The sequence below is a fragment of the Schistocerca cancellata genome, chromosome 1 (genome assembly GCF_023864275.1).
Source record: "Schistocerca cancellata isolate TAMUIC-IGC-003103 chromosome 1, iqSchCanc2.1, whole genome shotgun sequence".
In the NCBI taxonomy this organism is placed as follows: Eukaryota; Metazoa; Arthropoda; class Insecta; order Orthoptera; family Acrididae; genus Schistocerca; species Schistocerca cancellata.
The window spans coordinates 108,882,268-108,898,711 of record NC_064626.1 but is presented as its reverse complement, the minus strand read 5'-3'; positions in this window follow the sequence as shown (position 1 = coordinate 108,898,711).

The following is a 16,444-nucleotide window of genomic DNA, read 5'->3' as shown; positions in this document are numbered from 1 at the left end:
GTGGGACGACCGTTGGTTGGCCGTTCGGTTGGTCGTCTCATCGGCCGACGTACATTTGCTCCTTTTACCGTTTCCGGGTCTGGGCTGTTGGTCGGTTGGCGTGGAGCAGCGAGGAAGTCTCCGTGGCGCGGGTCTGGCCGGGCCTGGCGGCGTGCACGCGCGGTCGGAGTGTGAGGGGCTGTTCCCATTGCTACGAGGTCGGTGGCTCAACGATGCCGGGAACGAAAGATAAGTTATCCTATCGCTTGGTCCGTTGACTGTCTGTCGGTTGGCTTCTCGTCGGATCGTCAATGGCTGGCCCGGCTGCCTATCTCACCTAACCGAGCGTTAGTGTTTGAATTCCAGGCCGACCCTCGAACATCTGAGCGCCCTTGGGTGTACTGCCCCCCATTTTTTATTTGTTCTTGTTGTTTGTACTTGTATGCCTTCTAGTCGTTTTTTTTTTAAGTAGCATATTTTTGCTCTTAGGGCCTTCAGCCTAGTTGAAAGAACTGTTTCACGTAAGGGCTTTGGCATTAAAGAAAATTAATGTTATTGAATTTTAAGTCTTGTGCCTTCAGCCGATTTTGAGTTTGAGTTGTTTCTGCGGCCTTCAGCCTAAATTAAAGAACTGTTTCACATAAGGCCTTGGTATGTAAAAAAATTAATGTTATGGAATTGTAAGTGTTGGCCCCTCAGCCGATTTGAATTTAACTTGTTACTTCAGCGTAACTAAGGAATTGTTTAAAGGTAAGGCTTCCCTTTTAAATTTCTGATTATGCTTGCGTTTTAATTATTAGCCTTCAGCCATTTTTAAATGAAAGTGGCATTCAGCCAGTAATTAAGTCTCAAAGATTAAAGCAGTGTGTTTAAAAAAAATTTTTTTTTTGGGCTCTTGTAATGTTCGAGTGTAACTGACAGATCTTGTTTTGGTCCCTTTCCACAAAATATACTATCTGTCCTGTCCTGCTGGCGTTCCAAAATCCTTTTTATTTTTCGTCTCAGCATTGAAGAGTGTAGGAGACGCCACACAGCACCACGTACTGGGGACCACAGAACCCTGCTGACCAACGTGCAAAACAATCAAGTGTCGATTAGAGGGTATCGTGAAAGAACAAACAAGGCTTTAGTCTCAAATGGGGCAGGTCAAACACAAGACACGGGTACATCTTCAAACGTCCCCTTAGAAAAATTAATGAATTACTGTGCTGGTAAACCCCTTACGTTATTTGATTTTCAAACAGCTGAGCAAAACTGAACGTACGGAGACATTTCTCTCTTTACTTATTCTGAACATCACTAAACTGACACACAATATTTTTAGCGCAACACAATCTGACTTTCAATAATCCCTACAAAGGAATGGCCCTGACTAACAATAACCTATACCTTTCATGAATCACTTACCTCACAAAAATCTACTGCAATACAGCGAGCGCCAATACTGTCAGCTAAATAAAAGATTCTAACTACTGAAGGCACTAACTACAGATAGGCATAGTTAGCAAATAAAAGATTTTGATAGAGAATCCGCGGGACTGCTACGGTCGCAGGTTCGAATCCTGCCTCGGGCATGGATGTGTGTGATGTCCTTAGGTTAGTTAGGTTTAAGTAGTTCTAAGTTCTAGGGGACTGATGACCACAGAAGTTATGTCCCATAGTGCTCAGAGCCATTTGAACCATTTGATAGAGAATAAACAATGTATTTACCTTAATAGTGTTCAAAAGTCATTACATATATATATATATATATATATATATATATATATATATATATATATATATATATATATATATATATCAGTTCATGACATCCAATCTTATAAATTTACTCTCTCTGATGGACACACGCCCAGATCATCCGTTCTCAAAACTCCGCCATCTCACTCCCCACATCCACCACTGTTGGCGGCTCACCTCCAACTGCGGAACGCTACGCGCTGTTCACATCCAACTGCCCAGCACTACAATAGCGAATATTTCAACAATGCCAACCTGCCTCAGACTGCACACAGCACAGTCAGTGATTTTCATACAGAGCGCTACGTGGTGTTACCAACATAAAAACCTAAACAGCCTACTTACAATCTAGGAACCATAGGTAACTCAGTACAGCTGGCTAAAGCCTAAATTATTGCAAAGGATCTATTGTGTTCAGAAAGGCTAGATTGAATTACTATTGGTGGCGGTTTATTTGTTGCTATTAGAAGTAGTTTACCTTGTGGCGAATTTAAAACAGAAGTTCCTGTGAGTTACTATAGCTATAGGTTATACTTGATAACGGGAATAAGTTAGTAAGTGGTTCCTTTTACTGACCCCTGAATGTTTCAAAGAAAACTTTAGTCAGTCACAATAGCTGGCGACTTCAATCTCCCCTAGATATCGTCTTGAAAATACATATTCAAAGCCAATGGTTGGTGTAAAACATACTTAACAGCCATATTCAACGGCTCGACCGACGAAAGAACCGTACCTGAGGACTGGAAACTTGCACAGGTCACACTAAAACTGAAGAAAGGCAGTAGGAGTAATGCCCTCAATTACAGACCCATGTCACTCACGTCGGTCTGCAGTAGAATTCTGGGACATACACTGCGTTCGAAGAAAACGATCTACTGACACCGAGTCAGCAGAGATTCAGAAACTGTCGTTGTACAACACGACCAGCACTTAGTTTTAGAGTATCTCAAACTAATTCCATATCTCTAGATTTCCAGGTTTTTGATACCATTCCTCATAAGCGGCCTCTAATGAAATTGCGTGGCATTAGAGTCTCAGTTGTGCAACTGATTTCCTGTCACAGACGTCACAGTTCCTGGTAACTGAAGGAAGGTCATCGAATAAAACAGAAATAATATCTTGTGTTGCCCAAGGAAGTGTCATGGGTCCTTTGCTGTTCCTGGTGTATATAAACGATTTAGGACATAATCCGATGCAGCCCTCTTAGATTGTTTGCGGATGATGTTTCATTTCCCGTCTAGAAAGGTCATCCGTAGATCAAAACCAATTGCTACATGACTTAGACCCGATATCTGTATGCTGCGGAAAGTGGAAATTGTCTCACAATATGGAAAAGTGTGAGGTCATCCACGTGAGTACTAAGAGAAACCAGTTAAATTTCGATTACATGATAAATTATCTCAATTTAAATGCTGTCAATTCGACTAAATATGTAAGAAGTGCAATTACGAACAAGTTAAATTAGAAAGATCAGATAGATGTTATTGTATGGAAGGCAAACCAAGGACTGCGTTTTACTGACTGAAAACTTAGAAAACACAATAAATCCATTAAAGAGACTGCCTAATCTACAACTGTCCGTCCTCTGCTAGAGTATTGCTATACGGTATGAGATCCTTACCAGTTAGGATTATCAGAAGACATCGAAAAAGTTCAAAGACGCCCAGCTCGTTTTGAATTATCACGAAATAGGGGAGAGAGTGTGGCGGATATGATACGCGAGTTAGGGTGTCTGTCATTAAAACAAAGACTTTTTCGTTGCAGCGAGATCTTTTCACGAAATTTTAATCTCCACCCTTCTCCTCTGAACGCGAAAACATTGTGCTCATGCCCATCTGCATTGGGAAAAATGATCATTTTAATAAAGTAAGAGCAATCAGAGCTCCCACGGAAAGGTTTAAGTCCCCCCCCCCCCGCGCGCTGTGTTCGAGACTGGAAGGAGAGAGCGTATAAAGGCACATTTGCATGCCGAGCGTGAGTTTCCGCGGAAACGCGAAATATTAATTAAGTAAATAATCAGTGACAAACAAATAAAGCCTATGGCACACAACTGCAGCGCTGTGTCGCTGATAAAACAAAAGCACAATTACGTTACTCTTATGTTTAATTAAGAAAGAGGGAGAGCTCTGGTTGAAGTGGTGCGAGAAGCACGTATTTTATTTTATTGTCTGGCACACCGCCATATTTCATGTTAGAGAAGAATACTGCGAGTTGCAACCAGACTAGGCACTCGATTCTGTAAAGAATTTATATTTATAAAAGTAAGTAGGATTATGAACTGTAGGCTTATTCATTGAATATATCTGATTTAACTAACTGTGTAACTTTTTTATGTTTAGTAGACAGACACCTCTATACGACGTATTGACATGGCTGGCAAATTATTCTAATATTGAGATTTAGATTTGAGTCCGCACCTACCGCAGCAGTCTTTGGAAACGATTTATTTACGAAGTCCGATTATTTCAGTTTTATTTCACGGTCAACTACGAGTAACATTGCCTTTACGAAAAAGCCATTGTCAAGCGTCTGATACCGAATAATTAAACGTCCGCGTTCCAGATAAGCAAATATCAATTACAATTACAAACACCATCATACAGATAGAATAATTAATATATTATTATTTTTAATTTATTTTATATTGGCGACTGCGTGTCGGACTTGTTATTTTGTCATTTGTTACATTGTTCTCTTTGTTTCATGTAAAAAATCAACTTTCTGGACCTGGACGTCAATGTATGAGAGATAACAAAATTGGAAGATATTTTCAAATTCTGAAATTTTGCCGGAAGACGCAAAGAAGCTTCCAGCAAAATAAGGTAAGACGCAGCATCTTTGCATTAGCAGGCTTGACCAGACGTATAATTCAGTGTATTAGCTTTTCAGTAAATTCTGTAGTGTTTCTTTTCCGCATAACAGTTTCAGTGATAAATTTCGTTCTCAGTACTTTTCCCTAAACAATAACGTATGCAACAATACCAATACACGAGTGTACAATATGGCCGACTTCTGTACGATATCATGTAACATGGCCAGCAGCCATTACCAATAATCTCAAATTCAGTTTATATTTTTAAATTAACAGACAGCCATTGTTGCTACGAGCGATTCATGCTCAACTACATTTTATTTTAAAATCAGTGTCAAAAATTTTCTTGAAACATATATCACGTGTGGCATGGTAATAACTAGAAAACAATACGCAAAAATGGAACAGCAAGGACGTACTATTCAGACGCAATCCGACTCGGACGTGAGACAAGTGTTAGAAAATGACTTTACGACAGCAACCGGTAGTGACGATTCATCAAACATTGACGCAAGTGTTGACGAAAATTTTGACAATAGGCCGTCCACCACAAAAATTTCAAAGTCTCAATCAGAGCCCATGTTAATGCATGACGTCACGTCTAATGACGCGGCGGGGGCAGAGACCTTGCAAACGGTAAACATTGCCTACATGTTACAAATGCTAATGAAACAAAATGCAGAAAATATGGCAACCTTAAAGACACAAAATGAACAGTTAAAGACACAAAATGACGCAATTAAATCTGACCTCATAGCACTCAAGACAGGTAATGACACTTTATGTAAACGTGTGGAACTTATAGACGCCACACTGACCAAACAGATGACTGAACTCAGTACTAAATTTTCCCAGCTTAATACGAGACAAGAAAAGACTACAACTGACGTAGCACTTTTACAGACACAAGTAAAAAACCTTAATGTCACGTGTGAAGTTCTTACTGAACAAATTCAAACATATCCTTCAGTACATGACAACCTTGAAAAACGAATTACTGACGTACAGAATAAATTAGACAATGTTGAACAACACCTGACTGACATCTTACAATCTGATGCCACAGCTCATTTTCAAAATATTAATAAGGAATTTAATGATTGGGTAGTGAACAAAGACAAACATTTTGATACATGCATACGTAAAAATTTACCAACAATTGTGCACGACTCCGTAGCGCAATACATTACTAATAACAAACAGCTGATCAGTGACGCTGTACAATCCGTCACTGCACCCACGAGACAATTCACCGATCGACCACAGTCTGAATGTAACGAAAATATCAGTCAAAATGCACAGTTCAGGAACCAATATACATTCGAGTATGACACACACATACCGCACACGACAAACACACAAGAACAAAACACACCACGACTACAACACATACCACGATGTGCAAACACAAACACAAGCTATTATCATGGTAAACCACAGCAACATTATCGTAATTACTCGCCAGCTGAACATACCAGTAATTACAGTGGAATAAATCCATATCACAATACGAAGGAAGAAGAAAGCTTAATGAAACACAGGCAATTTCAGATTTTTATCCCAGAAAAACGAACCATTCATCCGGTGATTTTTCTTAAATCCTTTAGTAACGCATTTCCACGCACTTGGAGTGACCGGAAAAAGATTTCATATATTGTCGGTTACATCCAAGGCGATGCAGCTGTCTGGGCATACAGTCAAGCTGACGTATGTACCACGTACAGTGAGTTTGAGCGTGCTTTTCTGAACAAATTCTGGTCGCAATCCGTCCAGGAGCGACTCAGAAGACAAATTTTAGAACCTGAAACTTTTAACAGTAAAAATGGTAACTTACGCAGATATTTTGAAAAATACTTGAACATGGGACACTTTTTAGACGAACCAGTCGCAACGCGTGATATACTCCGTGCGTTGAAGGCCAAATTGCCTTTCAACATTAAAGAAAAACTCCTACATATCCCGGATGACGATTCAGATTATTTTTTAACAGCTTTAGATTCGGTTGACATGTTACTTGAAGACCAGCGCTTCGCGCGGCAAAACAGCAGCCACAATGTTTACACTAGTGGTATGCAAAACATGCAGGCTTGCCAACACAATTCTGGCGCGTCCACAGTTGGATATGCGGTACAACAAAAACAGCAAACTCACATGCCGTCTCAGTACGGAAATCAAAATCAACACGCGTATTCCAATACAAACAATAGTTACAACAGTAATAACACTTCATGCGGCAATCCATACAAAAGGCACCGCGGTAATAACTACAACGGTAACAACGGATACAAAGGCAACAACAAAAACACAAACAGAAATAGAAATAATAACAACTACGAGCCAAGACAGCATCAAGGTTGGACTCGTAACGATCAGTACTTTCATTCAAACTCTGCTTTACCACAGCAGACACCAGGACAAAATTGGAGCATACCTTACGACCGACAGGTAAGTTATAATGCGCAACAGCAACAACAACCGCAAAAGTTTGGAGATCATAATAGGCAATATCCGAATGTGAATATAATAGAAATGACACCTGATGCACAACCTCAATCTGTGTCAGTACCTAGTACAAATGCTAATCCAACAAACTAGAAACAGTCACTACTATGCCCCAGGTCGTGGCTGAAGAATTCTTGGGGGGCGACTTCAATGTTAATCAGTTATTTGACACCACACTTGAACAACAGAATAATGATATGCCGAATAATTCTAAACAAAAATTACCTGTTTTATTTATAAGATACAACCACAATGAGAATATATCAGATGAACTTTTGCAAGACAGTACACAATGTCGTTCAAACACAAATGAAATTGTTTTAGCATCTACTACTGGTGTAGTAGGTGGGATTCCAACTACTATTATCCTAGATACAGGTGCAGCTGTGAGCGTTTTGTCTTTTAATTTCTATAAAAAGATGTGTGAATTGGAACCTGTGCCTGAGTTTCCTGCCCAAAACTGTAAAATAACTACTGCACTAGGTAATAAGTCATGTAGGGTTACGAAGCAAGTTTTTGTAAACGTTAAAATAGGTAATGGAACCGTACAATGGCCATTCCTGGTTGTACAAAACCTTGTGCCAAATTGCATATTAGGAATAGATATTATGAGCGAGAAGGACTGCATTATAGACTTCTCCAAAGGTAAATGTATTTTAAATGATAAAAGCAGGGTAATTATTATTGATTTGGACAGGAGAACTCTAAAGCATGACAAACACTGTACAGGGTACAGGGTTCAGTTAGTACTTGACAAAGACATTCAAGACATGCAAACACACTCATCTGACACAGAGCTAATGGACTTGAAAACATTGCTTGATCATAAGATAAGTGAAGCTACAGCTCTCAGTGTACATGAACGTATAAAACTACAGGAAGTGTTATCCAAATATTTGCAAGTTTTTACCAAACGATTGGGTGTTATCAACACGTATGTGTACAAGATTGAAGTTAAGCCTCACAAGATCTTCTACCATAAGACATATAACGTACCGTTATCTCAACGACCTGCTGTGTGGCAAGAATTAAAACAAATGTTAGACTGGAAGGTCATTGAACCATCCACCTCACCTTATTGTAGTCCTCTACTTGTTGTCAAAAAATCGAATGGAAGCATTAGGTTAGTATTAGACACACGAGCAATTAATGAAATAATTTTACCGGTTCACACAAAACCCGAAAATTTAGAAGAGCAATTACAGAAATTTCTAGATGCAAAATATTTTTTCACAATAGATCTCGCTAATTCGTTTTGGCAGGTGGGTATCACTCCTGATTCACGGAAATATACTGCATTTATGTTCGGGGGGCGAACCTATCAGTTTTGTGTTCTACCCTTCGGACTGAATGTCAGCTCTGGGGTATTCATTACAGCCCTAGATACCGTGCTTGGCGACGATTTAGTTGAGACAGTCACACACTATGTAGATGATATACTGATAGCTACACAGTCTTGGAATGAACACGTTGACACACTTCAAAGAATTTTAGAAAAATTTGCACAAGCTGGAGTCACAGCCAACCTAAGAAAATCAAAATTTGGTTGCAGTGAGATAAAATATTTAGGACATATCATTAATTCACAGGGCATACGTCCTGATCCCAGTAAATTAGATGCTATCAGAAACTTTCCTAGCCCTCAAACTAAAAAGCAGTTAAAATCATTCCTTGGGCTATGTTCATTTTTTAGACGTTTTTTGCCACAACCACTTTTGAACAGTAAACATCTGCTAAATCTACTCAGAAAGAATCAAGTTTGGATCTGGTCGGAACAGTGCCAGAATGACTTTCATACAATTAAACATGCTTTAGTGGGTGCAAACTTATTGAGCCATCCAGATTTCAATTTAGATTTTTGTATGACTTGTGACGCTTCACGAACTGGCTTGGGATGTTGCTTATTTCAAGTTGTAAAGAATAAAGAAAAGGAACAGATAAGAATTATTGGGTTTGCAAGTCGTACTTTAACTGAATGTGAGCGTACATACTCCACTACTGAGTTAGAAACACTTTCCATAGTATGGGCATTCAAGAAATTCAATTATTATTTATTTGGAAAACATACAGTAATTTACACCGATCACCAGGCCCTGACATTTTTGTTAACTTGTAAACTTGTACATCCTAGACTATCACGATGGGCAGTTACACTTCAGAACTACTCTTTTGAAATTAAGTACATAAGAGGTAAGGACAACACCATTGCAGACACTTTGTCTAGACTTCCACAAGGTATGAATGATACCAACAGTGACTTAGAAAATATAAATGACTACAGGATTCTCTTAATGCAAGACAAGCAGTATCACCAATATTATATTGATATGTGCAGAAACATGGCTGAATTACAAAAATCTGATCCTCACTGGTATAAGATAATAACATTACTGGTAGAAAAACACAATCATCCTTTGACTAAGTATTACAAGTTACACAATGATGTGCTATTTTATCGACGACATCCTAATGCTACTAACTGGTGTGTATGCATTCCCAAAGAGTCTGAACGTAATTTAATGTGGCACACACACTTAGTTTGGGGTTATTATGGGACAAAAAAGTGTTTAGCAAAGCACAGCACATACTGTTATTTTAGCAATATGAGAAGAAAAATTTACAGGAAACTGAAAACATGTGTCATATGTCAAAAATCAAAACCTCAGAATTTATCCACAAAAACAGATTTACATTCTATTTTACCCAGTAAACCCCTGGAAATTCTGTGTACTGACATCAGTGGACCGCATCCAGCAAGCTCTGGAGGCGTCAAATATATCTTAGCTTTTTACAATATATTTTCTAAACATGTAAAACTTTATGCTTTAAAATCCGCCACTGCAAGTGCTATAATACGAAGATTCTCAAGTGATTACCTGACGCACGTGGGAAAACCTAAAGCAATTCTGTCAGATAATGCAGCATACTACTCTGGGTACAAATGGAGAAATTTCTTGAAGGACAATAACATCAAAAGTATATTTATTTCGAGGTTTAGCCCACAATGTAACGCGACTGAGAGACTTTTCCGAGAATTAAACCGATTCATGAGGACCTATATTTCATCAAAACATACTAATTGGGTGTCCTACCTAAGTCTTTTCGAAGACGTACACAATAACTTAAATATTTACGATACAAATTACACACCTAACGAGATCATGTTCAATTGCAAACAGAACGATCAGTGGATAGAACCATTACCTAAGTTGTCAGACAAGGAAATCACACCTGAACAGAAAATAAAAGAAGTATTGACTACATTGACACATCACGCACAAATACGAAACAAACATCACAGAAACATAATAAAAAGAAAACAAAAATTCGAGATAGGAATGCTTGTACTACTTCGTACTCATCATAAATCTGTAGCACTCAAACGACGCAACGCTAAGTGGCGCCTGCTATATGAAGGACCTTATATAATTGTTAACATACCGCATCCTGGTGCGTATCTGTTACAACATCCTAGAACTAACAAAATTATTCGGCTATACGCACACCGAGATCTTAGAGCATTTCATGCTGAATAATGTCAAGGTCATACCCATCAAAATATTGCTAAGCAACTCGAAAAACTCTGTTGTTACAGCACAGATAATAAGTAGTATAGAAATTTTCATTTCAGCGGTTCCAGTGACGCAGTTGAAGACAGAAGAACTCTTCTTTCAACGCACGGCACCACCTGAAGGACGGAATATTAAAGTAAAATTTATGATTACGTAGCAGTGGATGGCATATTAATTTTTCACGGAACATTTGTTACTGAAGGTACCACTGACTTGGTGTGACGCCTGACGAACTGACAGACGTCACCTGTGAAGCGATCTTTTACTTTGAGAAATAGATTAGACGCACATCTCTCAACACGAAAAGCATCTATCAGTAGTCAAGGCCACACAGACACTCTACACACACGCACAAAACGCGAGGAATCGAACATTTTCTCTCTCTTACTATTTTGAATATTATTGAGTAGTGAAAACGCCTGGTCTTGTCTACTGATGTAATGAATGTTGTGTCTAACCAATCTTAATTTCAGATGACATCACAAAAAACATCGATAATATCCCAGCAAAACCGCTAAAGAGGATGTAAATATCGACAATTCATGTAATCAAACGTGACACAATGTAATAACCTATAGCTATGTAATGATGATGCAAACATGTTTATGTGCAACTGTATTATGTTTATGCTAAGAAAATATGTGACGTGTGTATGTATAATTACTTATTTTTTTAACTGATGTATCATGTAACTGTACTATGTAAAAAATTTGAACAAAACGAGTGCCAAAAAGACATTGCATAGTGAACCTCTGTTCACGGACATTAACGAACATTACTAACTCTGCAACTACGCAGAAACCTATGTGAAAGAAACGGTTAATGCCATTCGTTATGCAGCGTATCTATGTAAACGCGATGAATGATTTCTTTGATTAATAACTACGAACATTTAGGTGAACTATATTCAGCGAAAAACTGAAAATGTGAAGTGCATAATTCGTGCATCGTCTAGTGACATTACTACAGTACCTAACTTCAAGATGTTAACTGGATTAAATGGACACATAGTGCCTGTCCAGAAAACAACACGACGGGTGGAAGAATTTTGGTTGGAACTTCAGGGAATGAAATGTTCTCGAAATGTGACGGACACTCTTACCTGGACTGTCCAAGGATCGACGCCAGCTATGTGCCGTCCGAGGTTCTGCAACCAAGCTTCCACGGAATGTAAAAAAAAAACGAACTGCACGTGGACCAATTACTCGACGGGTCACGTCTGATCTGTAATAAGCAATGCTTTTAGTCACAACGAACTGCATCACAACGACTATAATGGAGATGAGAAATGGACACGCTTATGTATTAATCACGTTGTTATACAACGATGTTACTGTGATCAAAAAAACTTTACCACGACGATACTAACCTGTAAAAAATTATTGTGCAGCGGATGAATATGAACTGTAATAACGACACGATGTGTATAGGTCAACGCACCTGAAACATACGGACATTTTTCTTTGAAGTATTTCAAAACAATACTATGTAACTAAGAACATTCAACAATCTAAGTTGTATTGTGTTATAACAAATATTGTAAATTTAAAACTAAGTTACCTGTCATAGAATGTAGTCTTCATATGTAATCTTGGTTGAATATTTTCTTTGTGCAACAACTGAGAAACGCGCGCACACGAACAATATGAACTGCAATACTGTGCCGCGTGATCTAACTGTACGACATAACAGCAGTCACACAGACGCTTCTGCGCATGCGCGCACTCTATCTGCCAACATAAGAACTTTTACGGCGCACCCGCGTCATTCAAATTTTGTGTATAATGTAGGTCATGTAAATAGTTGTAGATAGCTTAGATTTTCTTGTGCCTTTAGGTGAATTGCTCGCCTGCAGGTGTGTCCTTTCGCCTCGCAATTCAGGGGGCAATATAAAGGCACATTTGCATGCCGAGCGTGAGTTTCCGCGGAAACGCGAAATATTAATTAAATAAATAATCAGTGACAAACAAATAAAGCCTATGGCACACAACTGTAGCGCTGTGTCGCTGATAAAACAAAAGCACAATTACGTTACTCTTATGTTTAATTAAGAAAGAGGGAGAGCTCTGGTTGAAGTGGTGCGAGAAGCACGTATTTTATTTTATTGTCTGGCACACCGCCATATTTCATGTTAGAGAAGAATACTGCGAGTTGCAACCAGACTAGGCACTCGATTCTGTAAAGAATTTATATTTATAAAAGTAAGTAGGATTATGAACTGTAGGCTTATTCATTGAATATATCTGATTTAACTAACTGTGTAACTTTTTTATGTTTAGTAGACAGACACCTCTGTACGACGTATTGACATGGCTGGCAAATTATTCTAATATTGAGATTTAGATTTGAGTCCGCACCTACCGCAGCAGTCTTTGGAAACGATTTATTTACGAAGTCCGATTATTTCAGTTTTATTTCACGGTCAACTACGAGTAACATTGCCTTTACGAAAAAGCCATTGTCAAGCATCTGATACCGAATAATTAAACGTCCGCGTTCCAGATAAGCAAATATCAATTACAATTACAAACACCATCATACAGATAGAATAATTAATATATTATTATTTTTAATTTATTTTATAAGCGGTAGTATGAAAGTGGTTCGATGATTCCTCTACCAAGCACTTACGTGTGAATTGCAGCGTGGCCATATAGATGCAAATGTGAACGTAGATCAAGGAACATGCAATGCTTGACAACCCACCCGCCGACGATGTCTGCAGGATGAAGAAGCATTGTTAGTATTCCTGACTGACATGGACCTTCCACAGGTGCCAGACCATCCTAATAGACATTGATATAAACTGAAGTTCACTTAAGGAAAGATAGATATGGATTACGAGTTGCGGTCACTATTTATCTGTTTTCAGAATAAGCTTGAAGGATTAGTGTTAAGCATTTCACCCTTTTCTTCACAAGTTGAGTGGATTTGAGTGACAATGTGATGATGTACTAATTTGCAGTGTAGTGGAAGTTATGTGAATATTAACGTTTTAAGGGAGAGGTAATTGTTCCTTGATTACAATGGTTACTCCTTGGGTTTGTTAAAGGCAGACAGCGGCGGAACACTTATTATACGACACACGTGAGCATAGACAGTCAGATGCGAATTTAGGACCCTAGTTAGAGTCTATATGTTGGATTCGTTGTTCTAATCGTGTGTTTTTGTGTTGGACCCCCTGTTATAGGCAGTTCAGCCGATTCAGCTTACCTGAACTAATCTTACATGGAAAGAGAGCGCATGGGAACTACAGGTCAAACCTGTAAGAGTTAACCTCAATTTTCGGGTCATAAAGTACGAGAACCGTCAGAACTTTATCAATTTATTCTTTGAAGCCAGCTTGTAGCGGCCTGATAACGTGACTATACACTGAAGAGTGTAAAGGAAAAATTTGCTTAATGCAGTTAATTTCTGAAACACGTCGGGAAATAATGCAAAATATTCGGTATTTGAGAGCAATGCATGAGTAATAGTAAGGAGATTGGCACATAACAGACAAGATTGCACTGTGGTGTTTGATCAGTCGTGAGAAAAAAAAAATTAAAAAATGAAGTTTAGAGGGTACAGTGGACCGTAGGTCTTCATACACCGTACAGGGGTGTGGTACCCTGTCGCTTACGAGGTGTTACTGTTGTAATGTTTAACGTATACGACAGGCGCACACTACGTAATAGTTCCAAAAACAAAATTAATGAGGTCGATCGTCGGAGGCTTAAGCTTTTGATCATGTACTCATATAATGTTCAAGATTTGGTCTGCCTTATCACCGTCTCGTTTATTCATTCTTTTAGAAAGGTGCAGGTGTTTACTTCGTGGAAGCTCAACGCAGTTTACTACCTCTGGAGAGTCTATATTCAGTTTGAAATTATCTAAAACCAACTCACGAAACACAGACACAGTTAAACTTGTGCAATCAATCACAAGAAATGCTGTTAACTTGAAGATATTATTTTATCACAGTTAGTTCCTAGATACGACGACCGTTCACATTATTGTCACATCTGTTATTATCTACGGCGTGTAACGATATTAGTATTGTTAGTTAAGCTTCGCTTTACTCGCAAAGATAATCTTTGCACTTTTATTTCCGAAGAGTCACTTAAATGCTTTTCATAGTTAAAATTCACCTTTCTTCAGTCCAGAATTGAAATAAAATCACTTTAGCCTTGGAGAAGTACCCTTGATAACACTTTCACCCATATACTGTGAAATAACCTCCGCTCAAACTGAGTGGCGTAACTTCAATAGTGCAAAGATGTTAGCCTACTATTCGTTATCAGTTCTTGCGAGACATATTTTAAATGGCAGGTCAGCTTCATTTGATCTGAATAGATTCTCACCTAATACAATGATTCATGAAAATCTTCTTCATGTGGCATTAAAAGCTTCAAAATACTTTCGCTCACTTTTTGAATTTTTATTGCGTAACTTTTACACACACTGACAATATCGCCACGTCTCAAGCATCAAATGATCCAGCTAATTGAGGGCAAAGCTGAACATGAATTGAACACATCGTTTAATTTTACAATTCACAGTACATTTTTTTTCGTTTGTGATCATTATTAACTCAGGATCGGGAGAGTTACTTGACATGTACTGTCTGCCATATGAGATTCGACCACGGAAGCTTCCTGATGCACCTCCACTGCACAGGAATTATTGCAACTCCGCTCGGTGACTGTATAATAACACTACAGAAGGTGAAATCAGTCATATCCTCTTTGAGTGTGCAAAATGGGAGAGGCACAGACAATCTTTTTTGCAACAATTACGGCGTCTCAAAGTAGAGTTTCCTACGAGTGCCACCATTCTACTTTCTTTGAATAATGCTGCATATACGAGAGTGAGTCAAATGAAAATCTTAAATACGTTTTAAATATCATTTATTGTGCAGAAGTGGTACAAAGCTGTATCACTTTTCAACATAATCTCCCTCACGCTCAATGCAAGTCCTCCAACGCTTACAAAGTGCATAAATTCCTTTAGAAAAAAAAAAACTTTTGATAGTCCACACAACCACTCATGCACCGCGTGGCGTACCTCCTCATCAGAGCGCAACTTCTTTCCTCCCATTGCGTCTCTGAGTGATCCAAACATATGGAAATCACTTGGGCATCTGGTGAGTATGGTGGATGAGGAAGACACTCAAAATTCTGGTCTTTGATTGTTTCAACTGTTGTACGGGCAGATGTAAAATTAAACGATATTGTATTGTCATGTTGCATAAGGACACCTGCTGACAGCAATCCATGTCGCTTTGATTTGATTGCAGACCGCAGAGGATTTTTTAGGAGACCTGTGTATGATGCACTGGTACGGTGGTCCGTCTAGGCATGTAATGCTCCAAAATGACGCCTTTTTCGTCCCAAAAGAGAGTCAGCATAACCTTCCCAGCTGATGGTTCTGTTCGAAACTTCTTTGGTTTTGGTGATGAGTAATGGCGCCATTCCTTGCTCGCTCTCTTCGTTTCCGGTTGCTGGAAGTGAACCCAGGATTCGTCCCCAGCAACGATTCTTGCAAGGAAGCCATCACCTTCTCGTTCAAAGCGCCGAAGAAGTTCTTCACATGCATCAACACGTCATTCTCTCATTTCAGGAGTCAGCTGCCGTTGCACCCATTTTGCAGACACTTTGTGAAACTGGAGCACATCATGCACAATGTGGTGTGCTGACCCATGACTAATCTGTAAACAAGTTACAATGTCATTCAGTGTCACTCGGCGGTTTTCCTTCACTATGGCTTCAACTGCTGCAGTGTTCTGTGGAGTCACAACCCGTTGTGCCTGACCTGGACGAGGAGCATCTTCCACTGAAGTCACACCATTTTCGAACTC